The 26,793-nt window shown below is 40.7% G+C and overlaps 1 long non-coding RNA gene across 1 annotated transcript; it reads right to left on the bottom strand.

The window, feature by feature from the left end:
- Window positions 1–49: 49 nt before the first annotated feature.
- On the bottom strand, window positions 50–3,880 carry LOC128514884 (uncharacterized). The gene is made up of 3 exons (XR_008356575.1): window positions 3,774–3,880; window positions 3,530–3,622; window positions 50–129 (listed from the first exon to the last, which is right to left on the bottom strand). It is a non-coding gene; the product is annotated as an uncharacterized LOC128514884 (long non-coding RNA).
- Window positions 3,881–26,793: the final 22,913 nt, after the last annotated feature.

Below are 26,793 nucleotides of genomic sequence, written 5' to 3'. Positions count from 1 at the left end.
TATCTTTGAAAAAATCTAAAAGCAAGTTTATTTCATTAAAACTCTTACCAGTTTGATCACCTGAAGCAGGAGTTGTGATGGTAAGTGTTCCAGTTGTAGAACAGGGTTTCGTCTCTTTACCTTTAGAAACTGAAATTATTTATTAACAGAAGAAGAAAAGAAAATTGTTATACAAAGTTCTGTGTTGGACAGTAACAGAGTAAATATAAACCTGTTACTGTACTTAACTACAGTTAAACCTTAAATTGCGAGCATTATTCGTTTCGGAAATGTGATTGTAATCCAAAGCACTCATATATCAAAGTGTATATCACATTTCCCCCATAAGGAATAATGGAAACTTTGATGATTCGTTCCACAACCCAAAAATATTTATATGAAAAATAATAAATACAAAATATGAAGTAAAAATAAAACAGATTAACTTGCACTTTACCTTTGAAAATAATTGGCCTGACGTTAGGGAGAAGAGACAAGAAGGAGGAGAAGGAGGGGGTTAATGTATAGGACGACTTTCACACACACACTAACTAATCGTTCTACACAATAATCTTCTTCTCCTCCTTCTCCTCATCCTCATCATCTCCCACACTCATACAGACTTTTTAACCTTTTAAGTCACGGGGACCGTTATTGCAGTACCTTTACTAAATAACAGTCACATGTGGTCACGGTGTTATAGTAAACAGTACACACACACACTGATGTTGACTATACGAGTGACTCACGCACAATGAGACCGAGCATGGGAGATGATTACCTACAATCTCACAGCCAAGAGAGAGAAGAACCATTGGCTCAGTTGTGATCACGTGACATTCGGGAGATAAAGCGTGTATGTACTACTCACATTGCAAGACCTCACTCGCTTTTCAAGTTGAAATTTATTTTTAATTTTGCAAAAAACTTGCGGACCAAGTTACTCTCAATCCACAATTATTGTGATGAGATCAGTGTAACAGCCTACAATACTGAGCTCCTGGGAACATGAACAAAGGAAGTCCTAACTCTAACTCACCACGTCAACACTCATGGGCTTATTGGAAAAATTCAAGAAGAAAGAGTCTTTCCAAGCCAACACGTAGACAGAAGCTTATTTTTGTGATGGTGATCATTTTCTTTAATGAGTAATCTAATGTAAGTGTGGTCGAGTGGATAAGTTCCCACTCCTGATTTAGAATGACAACCTTATATAAAGACTGCAGTCTGCCTACCTGGCACGCGTCATTGCTAGCTCCGCCCTTAGTGTGTGTGGGTCTCTGTTTAACAGGTATGTTTTTAGCTGTTTTGCTAATGTTGCCGTGAGCTTGTGCATTTCAGCTAACCACATTTACTTATTGTAGTTGAAACAGCATCTTGTTCCCGGCGGTGGTGGTGTGCAGGCTGTCATTATTTCCTGGTAGGTTAAGTTTTATTAACCAGGTGGTGGAATTTATGCTTAAAATAACTGGCATGTTTTCATTCCAGCTGGTTTGAGTTCATCTCTGAGTAAACTGTGGAGATTTGGGCTGTGAGAAACTGTATGACTTGCGTGTCTCCCTGATTAATATCTGCAGGATGGATCATTTGGTTGGAAGCGCCTTTTGTACAGAACAGGATTATGACTGAGCTGCTGTTCTGCTGCTTTGTGTATTTAGGTTTTGTTTGTGTTACGTTCCAAGACGTAATTATTTTTATTTGTAATATTGTGTGTATATGTAATCTGAGTTTTGCCGTGTTTTGGTTTTCTCTCTCATTCTCTTTTCTCTCGTCCACCTTACTGCAAAGCTTAATGAAGTTCAGCTGTTGGTAATTGCCATCATCCACCATTGGCTTGTCCTGATTCCTGATTGGCTACTGAAGAAGAGACTTTGGAAATAAAGCTGGAGACTTTGTGTGAAGTTCTCCCCTGCCTACTCTGTGCCGCCCCTCCACCAGAGACCGTTTCTTCTCCTGCCCCTGAGCTTAGTGTGCGTGCTATTGGTTGGTTTGTTGTTTGTGTGTTCCCCTGCGTTGGGACTTCTAGAGGTGTTGCAGTGTCCTTGTTGTAATTTCACTCTGTATGACCTTACCAAAGATTGCCAAAAATCTAAGACTTCTCTTTATAATATTAAACTGGTTTACTTTGTTGGAGCAGTAGGGAGGTGGACGCCATTTGTTTTTGACCCAAGTTTTCTCCTGTTTTTGGTTAGAAAGGGAGTAAGGTAAGACTTCTGTTTGTTTTAATTTCTTTGTGAGACTAGATGGTGTCCCTCTGTTAAGTTAGCTCTGTTATGTTTGTTATTTTGGCCTGGTTCCCCTCCTGAAGTATGATTCGCTCCCCTTAATCATTGAACTTCTTAAATAAAACTCTCTTTTGTTAATTACCAAGTTAGTGTGGTCTTTTTCTGGAGTGCTGGGACTGGAGAGAAACAGTTAATTTGTTTGATATTGTTTTTTTTTTTCCCTAAGAATTTGCTTTTGTCGATTTCTTTGTTACCTCCTCTCTGACCCTAGACCAGAGACAAGTGTAACATTTGTTTATTGTATGGTTTCTTTGATTATTGTTTTTGTTGTTTGCTCAGCCTGTTTAACATTTTTTGCTACATATTGTTTTTCTGTGTCGAGTGTTAATGGTTCCTTCTCAGTGATGTTGAGTATTGTGTATTATTGATTAGTCTATTTATTTTGTCTTTTGTGGTCTTTCATTTATTTTGTGGTGTTTTTTTTTTGGTCCCTGAGCTGGGAGTTTGAGTGTGTGTGCTAGCCTACCCTGCTGCGGGTAAGCCTTGGTAATCAGTGGTGTATCGAGCTGTGGTTGTTTCGCTTATCAACACTATATTTTATTTGGTTATTATAACTTTAATAAACAGTTTTGTATACTGATTCCATGTCTCTGCCTCTGTGGTAACAAACTTGTGTGCCTGATTTCGATTAAGTATTTAGTTCCCCTTATTGTAAAGGTGTGGAATAATCAGCATTTACATTTTTTCCCTAACGGTTTGGGTATTTATAGTGAGATTTGATCTGTGCACACAGCGCCTCGCCACATTAGCTCACTACAGTGAAATATTTCTTTGTGTCTGTGTCTTAATACATCATTACCATGATTATGTTGTGACTTGCCAGTCAGTTAAGTAATTGGTAACTCTTACACAGTAAAACATCACTACACCACAACCCAATACAGTAACACAGGCTGGAGCTAATAATCAGTTAAAGTCTTATCCATTTCCATTAGCTAGTGAGCTGTACTACCTTAGTGTGTAGTGTTTAAAACTAATCAACCAATCTCATAGGATAAAACTGTTAACATTCAGTGTTAACACTTGGACTTGGGTAAATATTAATTAATTGTTAAATGTTATATTAAGAGATGTGTCCAGAGTGGCATAAGAGCCGTCTCAATGAGAAGATCAGGGAAAAGTCCAGTTGTACTTAAATACAAATTTAAATAGAGGACTTCTACTTTTCTGGAGGAAAAAATACCTTAAATATCTAAGTACAGGATTTGTGTACATCGTCCACCACTGACAAAATAAAAGGAAGCTTATTTGATTAAAACTCTGACCTTCTCCATCACTGCTGTTTGAACCCTGGTGTGTAACAGTGTGTGTGTTCTTGTTAAGTGTTCCAGGTGTAGGACAGGGTTTCATCTCTTCACCTTTACAAATAAATTGGAAAAGCAGCAAATAAACAGAAATGATACTAAATATGAATAATGTGAAATATTCAACATTTAATGCACATGTACACATAATTCTGGTTAAAGTGTTGATCTGGAATTAGCAGGTTATCAGAGTAAAACTGTTTACCTTCAAACTGCAGACGTGTTCCAGATGTGAACTTTACTGTACTTCCCTCCACATATCCACAGAAATATTCTCCTCCATCATCTTCTCTTGTTTTATTAATGTTGAGATCAAACTTTTGGTCCTTTACAGTAACACTGAAGTGGCTATCATTAAATTCCTCAACAAATTTGTAATTGTTTTGCCCGTAATGTCTTACAAAAACCTAAGGAACTTTTCCAAAACTTTGTCTGTACCAAGCTAAACCATTTTTGTTTTTAATGTTACACCCCATAGTTAAATTTTCTCCATGCTCTACTATTTTCACTTGAAGCTCCTTGATGTCAGAAGTGTTTCCTGTAAAAAGTGTTTATTTAATTTTAATGAATTAGTAAAACATGTAAAATGACTATTTTAAGGTAAAGTTTAAAATGTTCCTCACCAGTTGTGCAGAGACAAAGCAGAGAGTAAAGAACCACAAAGAGTGTGATCATCGTTCCTGTTTAGACAAAGTGATAGTGAGGTAATGAACTTGTGTGTTCAGTAGAAAACCAGGTCCAGACTCACGCCTGATTGGATGTTTTGAAGCTGTGGACTGATTTGATTGGTCCATTAGCTGTAATGAGATGTGAAGCTCACAGTGAATTCTTGTCTATTCTGATGCTGTGATGAGTCACATGACTTTACAGATATGATCTACTGGAGCTCTATCAGTCCTGTGTGCTGGAACCTCTCTAATAGAAGAAGGTTAATGAAGTGCTTTTAGGTCAGCAGATCTAACAACCCCAAAGAGGAATAATGTGGAATCCTGCTGTGTGTGTGTGTGAGAGAGAGAATAGAAACTGGAGTGAATGTATATACAGGGTTTCATAAAAACCACATGACACATGAGTGAAAGCTCATCTGTAATATTTAAGATATAAACATTAGAAAGCAGTACACACACACACACAATAGTTTTTAACACAATAAGCTTGACTATAAAATTTGATAATTATTAATTTGTTCTTTAAGTCTATCAAAGCCATGTGTTTAATCTGGTAATTAACTTTCTAACGACAACAATTCACTTCCTTTAAGTTATTTGTTCAGTGTTATTTCATGACATTAACAGCATTTGACATAGAAATTAGACACAGCAGTTAAGTACTTAGCATTTCTAGCTACATCACAGCATTTGCAATTTTTTACAAAGCTAAACATTAGACCCAGTATTGTGTCGGTTCCCCTTGTGTCACCAGGGCAGGTCCGTCTCCTTGGGGTGTGACTGCACAAGACCGCTGGGGTGTCCGGTGGTGTCTGGTGTCGTGATGTTAGCGGTGAATCCTTTGTGTGTGTGTTGTGGGGTGAAGACTCGGTGTATTAGCTTGTTTGCCCAGCGTATCCTCTCTCCATCGGTCAGATAGAGATCTGGAGAATTTAAAGGCCGGATCACCATCTTGAACTCTTTCTCTGCTAAGCCCCAAACACGGTAGGCTGTGATGCACTGGGTGTTCTGATACCTTTTTACTGTGACCAACATTGACTGTTTTTTCCTGGGATTGGACCCATCAGCTGGCTAGTCGTCCCCATGGGTATAAGTAAGCTGTTCTTTGGGGTCACATGACCGTCTCTCCAGTTTGTGTGTATAGTTGGTGCTCAATGTTATTCACTTCACCTGTCAGTGCTCATAATGTTATGGCCATGTATTTATAAAAGCACATCATTATGTTTTCAATATCACTGTTAGCAACATTATAAAGAACAGTTATGGAGGGAGGAGACTTTGGGGAAAATAAATAAATCTTAACTAAACTACCACTAGAGCAGGAAATTCAAATTAAATCTGACTTCAGGCAAATGGAAGATCTAGAGCTGCGTATGGAGAGGAAGAAAGGTGGGATTCTGATGTCCACACTGAGTGGCTAACTGCTAGCGCTAAACTTCAGCTGTTGTTTTGCATGAGAGTGGACTCACGTGTTCAGGCCCAGGGTAAGAACGCTCTTAACACACGTGTAGAAGTGTTTCTTGACTGCAGCAGCGCTCTCACATCATGCAGTTGTTTCAGTTGAACAGAAATAACATTGTGGTTTCTGAGTTTCTGCAACAAAGTGTTTAATCAGCAGCTCTAACGACTCTGATAAACATCCCATCATGATACTCCTGAGACACCAGTGATTTGGACCCTTCTGCTCTCTTGACCTGCCTGATCCATGACATTACTGTAGATGGAAGCAGATAGAAACCATAAACATGGCTGTGAGAACCTCAGGACTGCAAATCATACAAACTACTATAACTCATGATAACTGCAACACCACAGACTTTAAGACTCTAATGAATTCAGAAATTATTGACTGAATGCTGATGTTCATCTTCTCATTAGAGATAAACTTAATGGACTTGATTAATTTCTGTAAATCTGCTTTATGACACATTTTATCACTAAAATAATAATTAGGAGAAACTAAATAAATCTAATTTTATTATTGAATTGAAAATAATTAAGGTGTTGAAATGGCCAAGTCAAAGTCCAGACATCAACCTCTAGAAGTGTGTTTGTGTTTATCTTAACAATATGGTGGAACCTGGAACTTAAAGTACCAGTGTGGGGGGAGGAGGGGAGGACTGCAGAACTTCCTGTTAATGAGAAACAGGAAGTAGCAGTGTGAAGAAAGTGTCTATCTTTAAGTATCTGCTAAAGTGAAATATGAGGAGCATTTATTAACTTTAGACTCGACTCTCAGTTTAAACTCCATGTTTCTCATTTCACTTTCTGCAGCACTTTTCACATCATTTCACACAATACAAACATTTCAGTGTTTAGGAAGAGCATATGTGTTTGAGTGTGTGTGTGTGTGTGTGTCACATAGTCTAGTTGGATTCTACAAGCTCAGCATTGTTTAGTAAAGGACTCTTCAGTGCTCTGGTCACTACAACACACTCATTACAAAACACTGAAACTTAAACCCCTTTCGTTGTCGTCGTCCCCCTCCTCCCCACACCACATCCATAAAGATATAAATGCAATTTTCTTGTGTTGACTTCAAGGTTAAATGTCTTGTACATTTAGAGCACTTTCTTTAGCATAACTTGGTTGTAATGTTATTTAAGTTACTGTTGCCTTTGTATAACATTGTACCAGTTTGTCCACCCACCTCTGACCTCTGGCATCAACAAGGCATGTTTGACCAGAGGACTGCTGCTCACAGGACATTGTCTCTTTTTCAGATCATTCTCTGTATCTGTAAAACTTACACATAGATCAGCAGTTTTGAAAATTCTCAGTCCAGCCCATCTGAAAGCAACAAGCATGGAACATCCAACATTCTCTTATTAATTTTGGTGCTCGGTTTAACTTCAGTAGATTAAGTTGATCAAGTCTATATGTGGCAATGCACCAAGTTGCTGCCATGTGATTGGCTGATAAGATTTTTGGATCATTAAGCAGTTGAACAGGTGTACCTATTAAAGTATATATTATATATGAAGTATATATAATCCTAATGTTATTCAATGTGTTGAGGTGATAAACCCTTAAATTTTATAACTGATAATTAATATTAGTATTAGTAATGACGTCAATAGTAAAAGGTGGCTCTGTAAAATTTAGAGCGTCATCAACATGTAAAGTCTTTCTGTCATTCAGACTTATGTAAATGTTCCTCACGACTTCATTAAAATATTTCAACATCATGTGGTTGACTTTATTCAAACATTACAACAACAATCTCTTCCACCGTGTGGGAAATCCGACCATGCCGCAATCTTCCTCATGCCAATATACAAACAAAGGTTAAAACAGAAAGTTCCAGTTCAGTGGAAGGTCACGCGTTGGACAGATCAATCGGTGGCCGCGGTACAGGATGCACTTGATGACGCAGACTGGGACATGTTCCGTAACAGCGCCGATGACATCAGCGCGTTTACGGAAGTGGTTGTGGGATTCATCGGGAAACTAGCGAATGATACCGTGCATAAAATGACTATCAAGCGTTTCCCAACCAGAAGCCGTGGGTCGATAAAACCATTCGCGAAGCTCTGAGATCTCCCACCCCTGCCTACAACACGAGACTTGCGTCGGCTGACATGGACCTGTATAAAGCTGCATCATACAATGTCCGGAAGGTGGTAAAAGAGACAAAGCAGTGATACGGGAGAAAACTAGAGTCACAGCTCCAACAGAGTGACTCTAGAAGCCTGTGGCAGGGACTAAGAACAATAACGGACTATAAAGCACCAACATCCGGTATGACGAACACGGACAGGACTCTTGCAGACAAGCTGAACACTTTCTATGCTCGCTTTGAGGCTGCAGGTAAAGATGCTAGTGATGCTAATGCTAGCAGCACTAACGGCTGTAGACAGGAAGACACTGCCAGCACCAGAAACGCGCTCATCATCTTTGAGCATGACGTGAGGAAAGCCTTCGAAGGGGGTGAACACCAGGAAAGCAATAGTACCAGACTGCATCTCAGGTCGTATTCTCAGAGCCTGCGCAGACCAGCTAGCACCTGTGTTCACAGAGATAATTAACCTCTTTTTATCTCAGTCGGTGATCTCCACATGCTTCAAAGAGTCTATCATTGTTCCAGCCCCGAAGAAACCTCATCCTGCTTTCCTCAATGACTATTGCCCTGTAGCCCTCACCTCAGTAGTGATGAAGTGCTTTGAGCGGCTGGTCAAGGATTTCATCATTTCTTCTCTACCGGACACACTTGACCCACTACAGTTCACTTACCGTCCAAATCGGTCAACTGATGATGGCATCTCTCATGTGGAGGACACATCACTTACTCACTTGGACACTAGAAGGGGGAATAATGTTAAAATGCTATTCATTAATCGACTACAGTTCAGCATTTAATACCATAATTCCCTTCACACTCACCAAAAAAGCTGGAGCACCAGGGACTCAGCTCATCTATGTGCCAGTGGATCTCTAATTTCCTAACTGGCAGACCACAAGCAGTAAAGTAAAGACTGTGTGGCCACTTCCAGCTCAATCACCATCATTAAGTTTGCTGACGACACCGTCGTGGTGGGCCTGATTTCTGACAACAACGAGAGAGCCCACCTGAAGGAAATTAGGAATCTGGAGAACTGGTGCCAGAGGAACAACCTCCTTCTAAACGTCAGTAAGACAAAGGAGTTGATGGTGGACTCCACCAGTAAGCAGGAGAGGAACTACCAGACCCGCATTATCAACAAGAGCCCAGTGGAGAGAGAGAACAGTTTCAAATACCTCAGTGTTCACATCACGCAGGACCTGTCATGGTCCTGTCACATCAACACCATAGTGAAAAGGCCCGGCAGCGTCTTTACCACCTCAGACACTTGAGAGACTTCAGACTGCCCTCCAAGTTCAAGTAGGCTTTATTGTCACTTCAACCATACACAGTTAGTACACAGAGAAATGAAACAAAGTTCCTCCAGGACCAAGGTGCTACATGCAACATAAATTACAACATAAATTAACAAAAACTAACTAGCTAAGGAAAACTATCTACAGGGTTTTTACAGACAACAGACAACATAACGTGCAAATGTGCAAACAAAAGCAACAAAGTGACAGTGCAACAACATAACATAATAATAAGGTGTTGAGGTAATGAGTTGAGGTAGTGGAGAAACAGTAAACATTCCTTAACTTAACGTAGCAGCAAGAATTAAGAAGTTAAGAAGTTAGTGCAAAAAATAGTCCAGTAATGAATATTGTGCAAAAGAGCATTTACAGGTTGGTGTGTACAATAGTTTGGTAGTGTAGGTCAGTGTGTCTGCGCTTGTGTTGATTAGTCAGTCCAATCTCAATGTTTTGAGGTAGTTGAGTTAAGCTGAGTGATAATGTTCGTGTGTGTGTGTGTGTGTTTATCAGTTCAGTCCCTTTTTGTTGAAAAGACGGATAGCTTGTGGAAAAAAGCTGTTGCACAGTCTGGATGTGTGTGCCTGAATGCTTCGGTACCTTTTTCCAGATGGCAGGAGTGTGAAGTGTGTGTGAGGGGTGTGTCCGATCAGCCACAATGCTGGTGGTTTTGTGGATGCAGCGTGTGTAGATGTCCTCAATAGAGGGGAGAGAGACCCCGATGATCTTCTTTGCTGTTCTAACTATCCGCTGTAGGGTCTTGCGGTCCGATATGGCACAATTCCCAAACCAGACAGTGATGCAGCTGCTCAGGATGCTCTCGATAGTTCCTCTATAGAAGGTGGTCAGGATCGGTGGTGAAAGCTGGAACTTCCTCAGTCTTCTCAAAAAGAAGAGACACTGTTGGGCTTTTTTGTATAGGAAGCTAGTGTTAAGGGACCAGCTGAGGTCCTTCTCTAGGTGGATACCCAGGAATTTGGTGCTTTCGACAATGCTCAGCGGAGGATGGTCGCCTCGTGTCCTCCTAAAGTCAACAACCATCTCCTTTGTCTTGTCAACATTCATAGACAGGTTGTTGTCTTTACACCAGTCCGTTAGCCTCTGCACTTCCTCTCTGTACGCTGACTCGTCGTTCTTGCTAATGAGACCAACCACGGTCGTGTCATCAGCGAACTTAATGATGTGATTCGAACTGTGTGTTGCTACACAGTCGTGAGTCAGCAGTGTGAACAGCAGGGGACTGAGCACACAGAAACGCCCACTAAACAGAAACGACCATGGCCAAAGTCAGTTTACTGGTTATTTTTCAAACTAATAAAAAAATGTATTTCAGTATCAAAAGGCAGTTTATTCGACGTGTTATAACCGCTGAAAGTTAGTTTTTTTAAGCCTATTCACTATTTGGTCGGTTGTTCTGGTGAAGCCTGCGACTATTAATTCTTCTCTTATTTCCTTATACACTTTTTTTTTTCTAAATAACTTTTCAATTTCTGCTGAATCTCGGCGAATGTCCAAAATGCCAAAAGCGCTTTTGTTTCGTCCGCACTCCACATTAACAGACTTTGGGTCTCTGCCATTTTTTTTTTTATCGCTTCCTATAACTCCGCACACCGCTCGTGACGTCATGGGTTCTCGTGACTAGACCAGCAGAGTTTAGGGGCCGGTTCTGTGCTTATTTTAGGGCACCGGCACCAATTTTTTTCTGTGGGAAAGCGCGGCACTGGTTCAAAAATTGGGAACTGGAACGGAACCGGCACGGAAACCAGAGCAGTGGAAAAGGTGTAAGAGAGACTGAGAAGGAGCTTTTTCCCGCAGGCTATACAGTCTCTTAATCAGTAAACCACACAAAAATGAACCATTTTGCACATCCATATAAATATGATTTTTGCACTCGCTCTGGACATTCTGGACATTTATTTACACTAGTGGCCACTGCACAACTGCACTTTCATGATTTCATTAGTTAGTGAAATCACTCTGTCACTTTAAATAAATCACTTCCGAGCATATTTGCACACCCCGTGGACGTTCTGTTACCCTGATGCACAAGTCACTTTAAATATGTGGATTGCACAGTCCCTGGACATTTCTTTTTTTTTTTTTTTTTTTAGCTTTTTTTTTTATTGAATTTTTCAACAAAACAAAAGCAGTGGTACCGGTATCTCAACAACAGGCAAAAATTTCTTTAACACACTCTAATGGCTATGAATACAAAGACAAAAATGAAAACAAATTAAAAACAAGTTTGGGAAGGCATAGTCAATGGGGACCTTCAAGAAAGTTCCAGAGAGAGGACCAAATTCGCCAGAACACCTCAGATTTTTGATGCAAGTCGTAAGTTAATTTTTCCAGTGGTAAAAGTGTGGTCACCTGACTCAACCACATATTGATCGAAGGTATCTGAGCAGTTGACCATAGTAATAATATACATTTTTTGGCCAAATATATACAAAAATTCAAAACACATTCTCTATCACAGTCAAGACACAGTTCCACTGTACAATTCAAGAGATATACTTTTGGGGACAAAGCAAATGACTTTCCAATTATTTTTTGAACAATTTTGTGAATCTCTTTCCAGTACATTTTGATTTTGTCACAATCCCAAAACACATGCATCACCGTGCCAATCTCCATGTTACATTTAAAGCATAGCTGAGAACAATTGGGAAACATTCTATGGAGGCGAACTGGAGTTAAATAAGTTCTGTGAATACATTTAAAGTTTTGTTCATGAACCGAAATTGAAGCACTTTTGGGAAAGATATTTGAGCAGACAGATAGCCACTCCTCATCACTGAAAATAGACCCCAAGTCCTTTTCCCATGTCATCCTTAAGGAGTCAAGGGTCGAAGGACCAACATTGGACAGCAATGCATATAATTCAGAGATCTTTTTTTTAAGAGTACATGAAGAGAAAAGCTTTTTTTCTATTTCAGTAAGAGCAAATCGTATATTACCATCTTTTAACTGCAACTCTAAAAAGTGTCGTATTTGAAGGAATTTATAAAAATCTTTACTGGGCAGACTGAATTCCTGTCTCAACTCCTGAAATGATCTCAATTGGCCATTATTAAATAAGTGACCTAATTCAGACACTCCTCTTGACCTCCAAGTCAAAAGGCCAATGCTCTGTATAGAAGTGGGAAAATCAAGATTAAGCGCAATTGGAGATTTAAGAGACAACTTGTCTGAAATGGATAAATATTTCTTAATATCCCTCCATACCAGAAGGGTGTTTGTTACAGTAAAAGCTCTAATCAGTTGTTGGATTTTTTGTACATTATAAATAAACGGTAGGGAACATAACATTCTGGGAAAGCATCTTGTAGATTCAATCCCAACCCAGCGTGAATTAAATCTATAATTATACCAACTTAACATGTGCCTGATTTGAGCAGCCCAAAAGTATAATTGGAAATTGGGTAACGAAACCCCCCCCAATTCCTTTGGTTTCATCAAAACCGAAAATTTAAGTCTGGGTTTCTTATAATTCCAAATATACCTTGAAATTAAAGAATTAATCCTCTTAAAAAAATTTGTATCTAAGTAACATGGTAGATTTTGGAATAAGAAATTTAATCTTGGAAGGATGTTCATTTTTATGATATTTATCCTGCCGAAAAAAGAGTTTGGAAGAATCGACCAGTCTGATAAATTCTGATTGATTTTTGTAATCAAAGGAGAATAATTGGCTTTAAAGAGGTCTTCCAGATTAGGAGTGATATTAATTCCTAAATATTGAAATCCAGAAAGTGCTAAATGAAAGGGTGATTTAGAGATGGCTTCAGAGGGAGCATACATATACAGAGCTTGAGACTTATCCAGATTGATCTTGTATCCTGAATAATTACTGTATTTTTTAATTACTGTGAGAATCACGTCGGCAGAGGTGTCAGGGTATTTAAGATATAATAAAACATCATCTGCATATAGAGATATACGATGTTCCTCCAGACCTATTTTAATACCATGTATATTACCATTAGTTCTCACAGCAACCGCCAGTGGTTCGATAACCAAAGAGAATAACAAAGGCGAAAGAGGACAGCCTTGACGACAACCTCTGCTTACTGAGAATCTATTAGACAGTATTCTATTAGTGTTAACCTGAGCTATAGGATTAGAATATAGGCGTTTGACCAACGAAATAAAATTATTTCCTAACTTTATTTTCTCTAAAACTGCAAAAAGAAAAGGCCATTCCACCCTATCAAACGCGTTTTCAGCGTCTAAGGATACAATGAAGGCAGATTCCTTGGTAAAATTTAAGTGATCTATAATATTTAGAACTCTTCGAATATTGTCTGAGCCATACCTGGATTTCACAAAACCAGATTGGTCTGGGTTGACAATGAAGGGTAAAACAATTTCAAGCCGTCGAGCCAGGGACTTGGTTATAATTTTATAATCTACATTAAGTAGGCTAATTGGGCGATAAGATGAACAATTTGTTGGATCTTTATCCTTTTTCAGAAGCAGACTGATAATTGCTAGTGACCAAGATTCAGGTAGAGGATCCGTCTCAAAGAGATTATTTATCACCTGCATCAAAATAGGGCAAAGTTCAGGCCAGAACTGCTTATAAAACTCTATGGGAAACCCATCTGGGCCAGGAGCTTTACCGGATGGCATTGATTGAATGGCATCCCAAATTTCGTCCCTGGTGAAAGGGGCATTTAATGAGCACCTAGCATCATCAGAAATACTGGGAAGAGAAATCTCATTTAAATAATTAAGTAAATCCTCATTTGATCCATGATATTCAGCTGTATAAAGATTCCTATAGAAATCAGAAAAAGAAGTGTTGATGTCATGGGGATCAAAAGTAATATTGCCAGCAGATGTCCTAATTGTTTTTATAGTTCTTTCATTCTGCTCCTTTTTTAACTGATAGGCCAAGAGGCGACTGGGCTTATTACCAAACTCATAGTAACGCTGTTTAGTGTAAAGTAATAATTTATTGGTATGTTCTGTATAGTCTAGGTTAAGTTTGGCTCTAGCACTATTCAGTAAAATCCAATTATCTTGATTTGGCAACCGTTTATGTTGTTGTTCCAGATAAGATACTTCAACTTCTAGTTCTCTCCTTTTCTGTATTTTAAGTTTTTTCCTTAAAGCTGCATAAGCAATGAGGTGACCCCGCAACGTAGCCTTGGCTGCGTCCCACTTTATCGCAGGAGAGACTGGTGAGTTCTGATTATCCTGCCAATACTGAATTATTTCCCGCCTAAAAAAAGAACAAAAACTATCATCACTTAAGAACGAAGTATCGAATTTCCAATAATTAGACCTCTGAACAGGTACACTAATGTCAATGACTAAATAAACCGGGCCATGATCAGATAACACAATAGGGCCAATGTTACAAGAACTCACATAGTGTATACAATCGGAGGGTATGAAAAAATAATCTAGTCTTGAATATGATTTATGGGGGTGAGAATAGAAAGTATAATCTCTATCTTTAGGATGCAGCTCCCTCCAAATATCCACTAGTCCTAAGTCTTTACAGGTGTTACGTAGAATATGTGAAGATTTGCAACTTATTGAAATCTGGGGTGAAGATTTATCCAGATTTCCGTCAAGTACACAGTTGAAATCACCTCCTAAAAAACCAATGTTTTTGCAGAGCTGATTAAACTTGTCCCTGGACTTTTCTATTTTTATTTCCATTTATATCCAACTTCATTCTACACAAAAAGTCCATAAAATCTATATTGCTACTTTGTACAGCTGTTTTTCTTATTGTTCAATATTTTTTCATATATTTACTCATATTGTGTTTTTTGTACTGTACAGTTATTTTATTTTATTTTAAGTTTATATTTAATTTTATTCTTTCTTAGTTAAATTTACCTTCTATTTCCTTCTTCATATTTATTTCCTATTCATAGTTCTGTTATTTTAAGGTCACGGGCAGTTGTCTAGCACTTCACTGCATATTGTACTATGTATGACTGTGTATGTGACAAATAAAATTTGAATTTGAATTTCAATGTGGGAGAAAGTACAGTACAATTCGCCATACAGTACATCAAATGATGTATAATATAACACAGGGTTGCCAGATCAGCAAAACTCCCAGAGTTTCTAACATAAAAACATTCAGACTGTTGAAGTGACCCAGAATAAGTCAGTGTGAGCTGCTGATTAAACACTCAGAAACTTAGAAACCACAATGTTATTTCTGTTCAACTGAAACAACTGCATGATGTGAGAGAGCGCTGCTGCAGTCAGTAACACTTCTACACGTGTGTTAAGAGCGTTTTTACACTGGGCCTAAACACTTGAGTCCACTCTCATGACTGCTTCTTGTTTGGGGGTGAAGCTTATAATCACAGGTCTGCTGTCACACAGAGGAATTAATCCTGAGCCATGGGTCACTTCTGCACTTCCATACATCACTTTGTATGTTTCTGCAACTTTGCTTGAAGTTCGTCTTTTTATTGTTTTAAATTGATTTCATTTGGTTCTCAAGCAGCTCGTCATCATGGAGGAATAACTGCGACCGAGGAGCTGACATGAGATGTGTGTATTGTTCAGTGTTCTCAGTATAAACACTCGCACCACAAGGGTGAGCTCATTACAGTAATGTCGCTCCAGGCATGGATTTTACAGAACCACATTTTACTACTGACATCTGTAACAAGTGTAATAATAATTTAAGGTTTAATACAGTTTATCACCTCAACACATTAAATAACCTAAGAATGTTGTGAAGTCTTTAGGGAGGAGTTGAGACAGGCTATGGGTGGTCAGGAGGGGCTTTCAGTTAACTGGACAACTACAGCCAATGTGATCAGGGAGACAGGTAGGAGGGTACTTGGTGTATCATCAGGTAAGGGGAAAGTGGACAAGGAGACTTGGTGGTGGAATAAGGAAGTCCAGGATTGTATACAGGGAAAGAGGCTAGCTAAGAAGAAGTGGGACACTGAGAGGACTGAAGAGAGTAGACAGGAGTACAGGGAGATGCAGAGTAAGGTGAAGGTAGAGGTGGCAAAGGCTAAACAAAGAGCATATGAGGACTTGTATGCTAGGCTAGACAGTAAGGAGGGAGAGGTGGATCAGTACAGGTTGGCAAGGCAGAGAGATAGAGATGGGAAGGATGTGCAGCAGGTTAGAGTAATTAAAGATAGAGATGGAAATGTACTGACAGATGCTAGGAGGGTGATGGGAAGATAGAAGGAGTACTTTAAGGAGTTGATGAATGAGGAAAACAAAAGAGAACAAAAAGTAGAAGAGGTGACTGTTGTGGAACAGAAAGTAGCAAATATTAGTAGAAGTGAGGTGAGAAGGGCGTTGAAGAGGATGAAGAGTGGAAAGGCTGTTGGTCCTGATGACATACCTGTGAGGTGGCAGTAGAGTTTCTGACAAGTTTGTTTAACAAGATCTTGGAGAGTGAAAGGATTCCAGAGGAATGGAGGAGAAGTGTATTGGTGCCAATTTTTAAGAACAAGGGAGATGTGCAAAGCTGTGGCAATTATAGAGGTATAAAGCTAATGAGCCAGACAATGAAGCTGTGGGAAAGAGTAGTGGAAGCTAGGTTAAGGGCAGAGGTGAGCATTTGTGAGCAGCAATATGGTTTTATGCCTAGAAAGAGTATATCAGATGCAGTATTTGCTTTGAGGATGCTGGTGGAGAAGTACAGAGAAGGTAACAGGGAGTTGCATTGTGTCTTTTTAGATTTAGAGAAAGCGTATGACAGGGTGCCAAGAGAGGAGCTGTGGTATTGTATGAGGAAGTCTGGAGTGGCAGAGAAGTATGTTAGAGTGGTGCAGGACATGTATGAGAGCTGTAAGACAGTGGTAAGATGTGCTGTAGGTGTGACAGAAGAGTTCAAGGTGGAGGTGGGTCTGCATCAAGGACCGGCTCTAAGCCCCTTTTTGTTTGCTCTGGTAATGGACAGGATGACAGATGAGGTAAGACAGGAGTCCCCATGGACTATGATGTTTGCAGATGACATTGTGCTCTGTAGCGAGAGCAGGGAACAGGTGGAGGAAAATTTGGAGAGGTGGAGGTATGCTCTGGAAAGCAGAGGAATGAAGGTTAGCCGCAGCAAGACGAAATACATGTGTGTAAATGAGAGGGACCCAGGAGGATCAGTGAGGCTACAGGGAGCAGAGGTAAAGAAGGTGCAGGATTTTAAGTACTAAGGGTCAACGGTCCAGAGCAACGGAGTGTGTTCAAAGGAGGTGAAGAGGCGGGTACAGGCAGGTTGGAATGGGTGGAGAAAAGTGTCAGGTGTGTTGTGCGATAATAGAGTATCAGCGAGAATGAAAGGAAAGGTGTACAGGACAGTGGTGAGACCAGCGATGCTCTACGGCTTAGAGGCAGTGGCGCTGAAGAAAAAACAGGAGGCAGAGTTGGAGGTAGCAGAGCTGAAGATGTTGAGGTTCTTTGTGGGAGTGACAAGGATGGATAGAATTAAGAATGAGTTTTTTAGAGGGACAACCCACGTTAAATGTTTTGGAGATAAAGTCAGTGTAGGTGCATGTTATTCACAAGTTCTGACGCGTGTCTTTAGTTACACAGTGTCACTGGCGACATCAGACGTTTCGTTGATTTCTTTGTCTCTTGTTTATTTTCAACATCAAAAACAACGGTTGTTACAGTTTCTTGCGTAAATCCACTGTAGTCACGACAAGTCGCTTGCTGTGTTCTGTAGCTTCGATAGATTACAGTTACAACAACTTATTTTACTGTATTCCTTTTAGCTTACTGTCTCACGGTCAAAAGCTTGTGTGCTCCACACCTTTCTGTATCCTTCCGTGTCTTAACAACAATTACAACTAACGTGCGTGATAGACATGGAACTGCATAACTGTGGGATGATGTCACAGAACAACACATGAAATGATGTCACAATACAAATTATATGTATGATACTTAATGCTTAATGCTTAACTAATAAACTGAAATAAGCATAACAACAAATCACAAGAATGAAATATGGCCCTTACATTTCCAGCCCCTAATTGACAGGCAGGAAGACTGACAATTACACACATTTTTTGTTTTGTTGTTTTTTCTTTTTTTTTTACAATTGGGCCACAACATTTACTATTGGATTAAAATTTGAATTAACTTTCTTAACACTTTAGACATTTGTTAACGGTTTAACTTAAGGTATTCATATCGCTGCGTACCAAATGAAAGGAACATGACTACTTTATAAGGTAATTAACAGTCCATTTCACATATCAGGCACAGCTTATCGATGGGTCTTTCCAAGGTACTGGTTTTAGTTTTGACCAGTACACGTCTCACAAGTCCTTTTTTATCAGGGAACACTTTCGTGATCCGTCCGACGACCCATGAATTTCTTGAAGAAGACTCATCAATTATTAGGACTACGTCTCCAATCGAGAGGTTTTTTCTCACCTGAGACCATTTTTGGCGCTCCTGAAGCAAGGGCAAGTATTCACGCACCCATCGCTTCCAGAATAGGTCGGCAAGGTACTGAATTTGCTTCCACTTGCGACGTGCGTAAATGTCCTCTTTTTTGAAAAGTCCAGGAGGCAAGTTTGGCTGTTTTTTCATCAGCAGCAGGTGGTTAGGTGTCAGGGGCTCCAGGTCTGTGGGATCGTCTGTAGCGGTGGTAAGGGGACGGTCATTTATTATAGCTTCCACCTCACACAGGAATGTGTGCAAGCTCTCATCGTTTAGTGTTTGTTCTTTAAGTACAGACCTCAAGATTTTTTTAACTGACCTTATCTGCCTTTCCCATATTCCACCGAAGTGAGACCCAGCAGGAGGATTAAATATCCACTGTATCCCCTTTTGCATGAGGACGCCTTCAATTTTTGACTGATTCCACTGTTGGATAGCTTTACGCAATTCAGTCTCAGCGCCTATGAAGTTTGTTCCATTATCACTTCTCATAACTGACACCTGGCCTCTTCTGCACATGAAGCGTCGAATAGCATTTAAGCCATATCTTTTAACATTACTTCTACCCCGTTTGACCTCGAAGGGTCCAAAATAGTCTACCCCTACGTTAGTGAACGGTGGGTGATCTGGTGTTATTCTATCGCGTGGCAGTTCTGACATTTTTTGTTCACTATTCTTCGCTCTGATCTTTCTGCATGTCACACAACTGGACAGAAACTTTCTCACAAGGGAATTTGCTGTCGGAATCCAGTATTTCTGCCGCAATTTTGAAAGCATATAATTCCTTCCACAATGTCCGAACTGTTCGTGAGTGTTTCTTAAGAATAGGGTTGTAATGTGTGAGTCTGTGGGTATAATGACAGGGTGTTTTGCATGCTCAGGCATTGCAGACCTACCAAGACGTCCTCCAACTCTTAGCACTCCATCCTGCAGTACTGGATCTAGTTTGGAGAGACAACTGTTTTCTTTTACGGAAGCATTACCCTTTTGTAACATGGAAACTTCGTCCTTGAATTTTTGGTTTTGAACGAACTTAATGACTGTTTTCTGCCCTTGTTAAGTCCTTAATTGTTAGAGACTTATGGTTTTCTGTTATTGAGTTGTTTGCCTGTCCCTAATTCTTTTTGTTCTATGTTTAAGCATATCTTTAACGCAAAGAATCCAGGCAACGGATCTTTTTAACTTATACCAGTCAGAGTGATAGTTAATCAGTTTACTCACGGCATCTGTGCTCTCTGTAGTTTTTACGAGATTCGCTGATGCTGAGTGTTTAATCTCAATGTCATCCTCTTTCGTCGACAGATCGTGAATGTTTTCAGGCCATTTACTCTCTGGTGTTTTAAGAAAGGGGGGACCATGGATCCAATTGTTGTTTTTCATGAATTTTTCACAGGAAACTCCTCTGGAAGCAGCGTCAGCTGGGTTTTTCGAAGTGTTGACGTACCTCCACTGCTGTGGCTTGGTTGACTCTCGTATGATGGAGATTCTGTTAGCGACAAAGGTTTTAAAGCGAAGTTTTTCATTAACAATGTATCTCAAAACAGTTGTGCTGTCGGTCCAAAACACAGAGTCCAGCAGTTCTATTTCCAGTTGACCTTTCAACATTTTGTCGTTGTTTACGGCGACCACTGCCGCTGTCAATTCCATTCGGGGGATAGTAGTTTGTTTCAAGGGCGCTACGCGAGAATTCCCCATCATGAATGCACAGTGTGTAAGTCCATCAGCATTTACTAGCCTAATATATGAGACAACTCCATATCCCATTTCACTTGCATCTGAGAAGTGGTGAAGTTGTGCTGTAGTTGTAACTCCAAAGTCAACTGGTTTTACGCATCTTGCTACACTAAACTCAGACAATTGATGCAACTCGTGTAGCCAGGCCCTCCATGTTTTTATAAATTGTTCGGGAATGTCATCGTCCCAAGCGAGTCTCTCTTTACATAACTCCTGCATTAAGATCTTAGCTGGCAGTATGACTGGTGCAAGGAAGCCTAAGGGGTCATAAATTGAACTAGTGACTGACAAGATTCCTCTTCTAGTCACAGGCCGCTCTTTTAAACTAATCTTGAACTTGAGCGTGTCTGAGTTAATACACCACAGCACCCCTAGAGCTCTCTCAACAGGGAGTGTGTCTTTACTCAAATCTAAGTCCCTCATGTCTTTAATTCTCTCACCCTCAGGGATGGAAGCTAGCAATGTACGACTATTACTTGCCCACTTGGTGAGGTGAAACCCTCTACTTGCGCACAGTTTGGTGAGATTGCTATATAGCGCAACTGCTTGACTATGACTAGAGACAGATTTCAAGCAGTCGTCTACATAAAAGTTTTTAAGTACTGTGTTGACTGCTTTGGCAGGTGCATTGCTGCGGTTTTCTTCTGCTGTTTTCCTAAGGGCGAAGTTAGCAACACTTGGAGATGATTTTGCACCAAACAAATGAACAACCATTTTATACTCAACCAAGTCCTGGTTCATGTCTCCATTCGGCCACCACAGGAAACGCAACAAGTCTATGTCCTTTTCCGGAACTCTGACCTGATAGTACATGGCTTCCACATCTGCCATCATGGCAACTTCTTCTTGTCTAAAGCGTGCGAGCACTCCAATGAGTAAGTTTGTCAGGTCGATCCCTGCAGAAGCTCGCTATTTAATGATATTCCCTGATAGCTGGCAGCACAGTCAAAGACTACCCTTAGCTTTTTCTTTTGAGGATGGTACACACCATGGTGAGGTATGTACCACACTTGCCCGTCTTGTCGACTTAGGTGGGGTGTGGGGACCTTGACTGCGTGACCCTTTTCAAACATGTCGTTCATGAAGTTTAGATACTCTTTGTGAAAGGAGCGGTTATGCTTAAACTTCCGTTTGAGGTTCAGTGCGCGCTGCATGGCTGCGCTTCGGTTATTGGGCATTTGAATAGCTGCTTTCTTAAATGGGAGACCGATGTAGAAGTGATTATCGGTAAATTGCAGGGAGTTAGTTACAGAGTCTAAAAACTGATAGTCCTCTTGTGACAACTCAGCTTTGTCATCACAGTTCCGTTCAGAAAAATCATTTTTCTTGTACTGTTGTATCAGCATTTGTTCTACACTTTCGATGGAGACTCTGTTGACTGCAACGCTCACTTGCTCATTGTCACATGTGCCTTCCTTGACCGACTCTCGAAGAGGTCCATTTATGGTCCATCCAAGAGCGGTCTTTACTGCGTATGGCCCATTGTGCCTGTTGTTAATTACTTGCCATGGTTCTAGGAGCCTGTGCTCTTTGTTACCTATAAGAATTTCATCTCCAGCATTAATGTGAGGCAGTTTTACTTCGCTGAGGTATGGCCACTTATCGATGTCGTGCTGTTGTGGAATGTTTTACACTGAGACTGGGATACTCTTTTGTGTGAACACTTTGGGGAGTTCAACAAAGGTGTTTTCTTCCAGACTACTAACCTCTAGGTCAGTAAGCACGTAACTTTCTACTTGTTTCCTCGCGTTCATGGTGCTTAACAGGATGTCAATTTTTTTACCTTGTACGTTTAAGCGCCTTGCTAATGACTCTGTGCAAAGGGTAGCGGAGCTGCCTGGGTCCATAAAGGCATATACTTCTACTGTCTTGTTACCTTTCTTGGACTTTATTTTAACAGGTACTATGGAGAGAATACAGTCATCTCCAGCTCCGATACACGCACTCGTTTCGTGACTCATTGTAACAGGCAATGTTTAAACTGGTTCGGTTTCGTCAGCCTTTACGATCGCTTGAGCTGTGTCTTTTGCTGCAATGTGTAGCATCCGAGGATGTTTCTTTTAAGTTCAAGTTCAAGTTCAAGTAGGCTTTATTGTCATTACAACCATATACAGTTAGTACACAGTGAAACGAAACAACGTTCCTCCAGGACCAAGGTGCTACATGCAACATAAATTTACAACATAAATTAACAGAGACACTAAACGAGCTAACCAAGAGGCCTAGTTAACTGGCTAGCAGAGACAGGACAGAGAGACTTAACATAAATTACAACATAAATTAACAAAAAACTAACTAGCTAAGTATAACTATTTTTACAGACAACATAAAGTGCACGTGCAAATGTGCAAACAAGAGCAACAACAAAGTGACAGTGCGCAACCACGACATAACAGAACATAAAATATGGTGTTGAGGTAGTGGGGAAACGTAAACGTAACAGTAACAGAACATAAAATATGGTGTTGAGGTAGTGGGTAAACGTAAACATTCTTTAAAAACAGCAACAAGAATTGAGGAATTAGTGCAAAAATTAGTCCAGTAATGATCATTGTGCAAAAGATAAACAGTGAAGCATTTACAGGTTACAGGTGAAGCAGGTTACAGGTTGGTGTATACGATAATTTGGTGGTGTAGGTCAGTGTGTCTGCACTTGTGTTGATTAGTCAGTCCAGTCCCAATATTTTGAGGTAGTTGAGTTAAGCTGTGTGATAATGTTTGTGTTAGTGTGTGTGTGTGTGTGTGTGTGTGTGTGTGTTTATCAGTCCAGTCCCTTTTTGTTGAGGAGACGGATGGCTTGTGGAAAAAAGCTGTTGCACAGTCTGGATGTGTGTGCCCGAATGCTTCGGTACCTTTTTCCAGATGGCAGGAGTGTCAAGTGTGTGTGAGAGGGGTGTGTCCGATCAGCCACAATGCTGGTGGCTTTGCGGATGCAGCATGTGGTGTAGATGTCTTCAATAGAGGGGAGAGAGACCCTGATGATCTTCTCCGCTGTCCTCACTATCCGCTGTAGGGTTCTGCGGTCTGATATGGCACAGTTCCCAAACCAGACAGTGATGCAGCCGCTCAGAATGCTCTCGATAGTTCCTCTATAGAAGGTGGTCAGGATCGGTGGTGGAAGCTGGGCCTTTCTCAGTCTTCTCAGAAAGAAGAGATGCTGTTGGGCTTTCTTGTGTAGGGAGCTGGTGTTGAGGGACCAGCTGAGGTCCTTCTCTAGGTGGACACCTAGGAATTTGGTGCTTTCGACGATTCCCACAGAGGAGCCGTTGATTCTCAGCGGAGAATGGTCGCCTCGTGTCCTCCTAAAGTCAACAACCATCTCCTTTGTCTTGTCAACATTTAGAGACAGGTTGTTGTCATTACACCAGTCCGTTAGCCTCTGCACTTCCTCTCTGTACGCTGACTCGTCGTTCTTGCTAATGAGACCCACCACGGTTGTGTCATCAGCGAACTTAATGATGTGGTTCGAACTGTGTGTTCCTACACAGTCGTGAGTCAGCAGTGTAAACAGCAGGGGACTGAGCACACAGCCTTGTGGGGCCCCAGTGCTCAGTGTGATGGTGCTGGAGGTGCAGTTCCCGATCCGTACTGACTGAGGCCTACCGGTCAGAAAGTCCAGGATCCAGTTGCAGAGGGAGGTGTTCAGGCCCAACAGGTTCAGCTTCCCAATCAGTTGTTGGGGGATGATAGTGTTGAATGCTGAGCTGAAATCTATGTACAGCATTCGAACATATGTGTCCTTCTTGTCAAGGTGTGTGAGGGCAAGATGGAGTGTAGTGGAGATGGCGTCGTCCGTTGAGCGGTTAGGACGGTACGCAAATTCAATTCAATTCAATTCAATTTTATTTGTATAGCGCTTTTAGCAATTTTCATTGCCGCAAAGCAGCTTTACATAGTCAAAAGAATTATTTAAGTTTGTATGAAATGTGAATTTGTATGAATCAAAATGGTCAGTTTGTCCCTGGTGAGCAAGCCGAGGGCGACAGTGGCAAGGAAAAACTCCCTGAGATGGTAATAGGAAGAAACCTTGAGAGGAACCAGACTCAACAGGGAACCCATCCTCATTTGGGTGAAACAGAAAGCAGTAAATGATCTGCATTTATACAGTGTGTAGGGTGGGAGGCAGTTCAGCTATAATAGCTGATGTTAATATGGAGTCCAGGTAGTTATTGAAGACCCAGGTAGACTTGTAAGAAGTTCCAGTCATGAACTATCGAACTGTCAAGTCCCCAGAGAAACAGTTGCCAACACCAGTCAAGGCCAGAACCATTTTCTAGGTAGAGAGAATCATTCCCAGACACCAGACGCATCCCAGAGAGACACACGGGGCATCCATGTGACGAGATCTTCAGATCCAGAAGCGGGGCACCAGGATGGGTCAGACAGGTCCGGAGGGCAGAGGGAGTCTGGATCACTGGCAGCTCAGTAACGACATGTGTAGCTCGACAGAGAGAGAGAGAAAGAGTGAAAGGGGGGGACAGGAGGAGAAAGGAAAAAGAAAGAGGGGGGGAAAGAGAAGAAGAGGAGAGATGGCAGTTAGGTATGGTCACAGTCACACAATGTATAATGTGAATGTATATTAACTGTAGAGTGCAAGCAGAGACTCTGGCAGGACTAACTATGACAGCATAACTAAAAGGGAGAGCCAGAAGGAAACACCAACATGAGGGCTTCCTGACATGTAAAGCAAACAATCACCTCACCGTCAGCAAACCTGAGTGATCAATGAGAGTGAGGAAGACAGCATCCAAACATACCAGTTCACCATAATACTCTACGTCCATGAGTCCCCCAGATCTGCTCCTTTACCTATGGCAAATCTATTTATAAAAATGCTTGGCTAAATAAATAGGTTTTTAGCCTGGACTTAAACACTGAGACTGTGTCTGAGTCCCGAACACTATTTGGAAGACTATTCCATAATTTTGGGGCTTTGTAAGAAAAAGCTCTGCCCCCAGCTGTATTTTTCATAATACGCGGTACTGACAAGCAGCCTGCATCCTTTGATCGAAGTAGGCGTGGCGGATCGTAAGACACTAGCATTTCGCTCAGGTACTGCGGCGCGAGACCATTTAATGCTTTATATGTCAAAAGTAGTATTTTAAAATCAATGCGAAATTTCACAGGGAGCCAATGGAGTGAAGATAAAATAGGGGTGATGTGCTCATATCTTCTGGTTCTGGTGAGGACTCTCGCTGCTGCATTCTGGACTAGCTGAAGCTTATTTATGCATCTAGCTGAACAACCAGACAGTAAGGCATTACAATAGTCCAACCTAGAGGTGATAAAAGCATGAACTAGTTTTTCTGCGTCGTTTAGCGACAATAAATTTCTTATTCTGGCAATATTTCTGAGGTGAAAGAATGCTATCCTGGTAATATTATCTACATGTGCTTCAAATGAAAGGCTGGAATCAATAATCACACCAAGGTCTTTCACTGTTGCATTTGATGGAACAGAAAGGCCATCTAAAGTTACGGTGTGATCTAAAATTTTACTCCTAGCTGTATGCGGTCCTATGACTAGAACTTCTGTCTTATCCGGATTTAGCAGAAGGAAGTTAATTAGCATCCAATTTCTTATGTCCTGCACACATTGCTCAATTTTAGTAAGCTGTTTTTTCTCATCAGGTTTTGCTGAGACATATAACTGTGTATCGTCAGCATAACAATGAAAACTAATACCATGCTTACGGATTATGTTGCCCAGAGGAAGCATGTAAAGGGAAAAAAGCAGTGGACCTAAAACTGAACCCTGCGGAACGCCAAACTCCACTAGAGAACGTGCAGAATAATCACCATTTAAGTCTACATACTGATAACGATGGGTCAGATAGGATCTGAGCCAGGAGAGGGCTGTACCCTTAATTCCCACTACATTTTCTAATCTGTGAAGAAGAATAGCGTGATCAACAGTGTCAAAAGCTGCACTGAGGTCAAGTAATACAAGCATAGTTACACAACCCTGATCAGAGGCCAATAGAATGTCATTTACTACTTTAACGAGCGCTGTCTCTGTACTGTGATGAGGCCTAAATCCTGACTGATACAGTTCATGTATGCCATTTTTATGTATATATGAGCATAGCTGCTCCGCTACTATCTTTTCCAGGATCTTAGAGATAAAGGGGAGGTTTGATATTGGTCTGTAACTGGACAGCTGACAGGGGTCGAGGTCAGGTTTCTTAATTATTGGTTTGATAACTGCTAATTTAAAAGATTTTGGAACATATCCAATGCTGAGTGAAGAATTAATTATTCTCAACAGGGGTTCTATTATTGCTTGTACTATCTGTTTAAGAAAATGTGTCGGTACAGGATCTAATATACAGGTTGATGAATTTGAAGAAGAGATGAGTGAAATTAGTTCATTCTCTTCAAGGAGAGTAAAGTATTGTGGCGTTTTTATCGCCTGAAAGGATAGTGGAGAGACGAGCGAGCTTATCTTGCTGCCCAATGCAAATGGCTGGGAGTATTTTATTCAAGCACACAATCTCACAACTCGAACACATGAGACGGCTTAAAAGAAGACCACCCTATCACACATACCCTGGCTGAAGCCACTAAACCAAACACC

This window comes from Clarias gariepinus, chromosome 27 (assembly GCF_024256425.1).
Source record: "Clarias gariepinus isolate MV-2021 ecotype Netherlands chromosome 27, CGAR_prim_01v2, whole genome shotgun sequence".
Taxonomy (NCBI): Eukaryota; Metazoa; Chordata; class Actinopteri; order Siluriformes; family Clariidae; genus Clarias; species Clarias gariepinus.
Note: the sequence above shows the minus strand (reverse complement) of the source record. Positions and strands in the feature narration are given on the sequence as shown.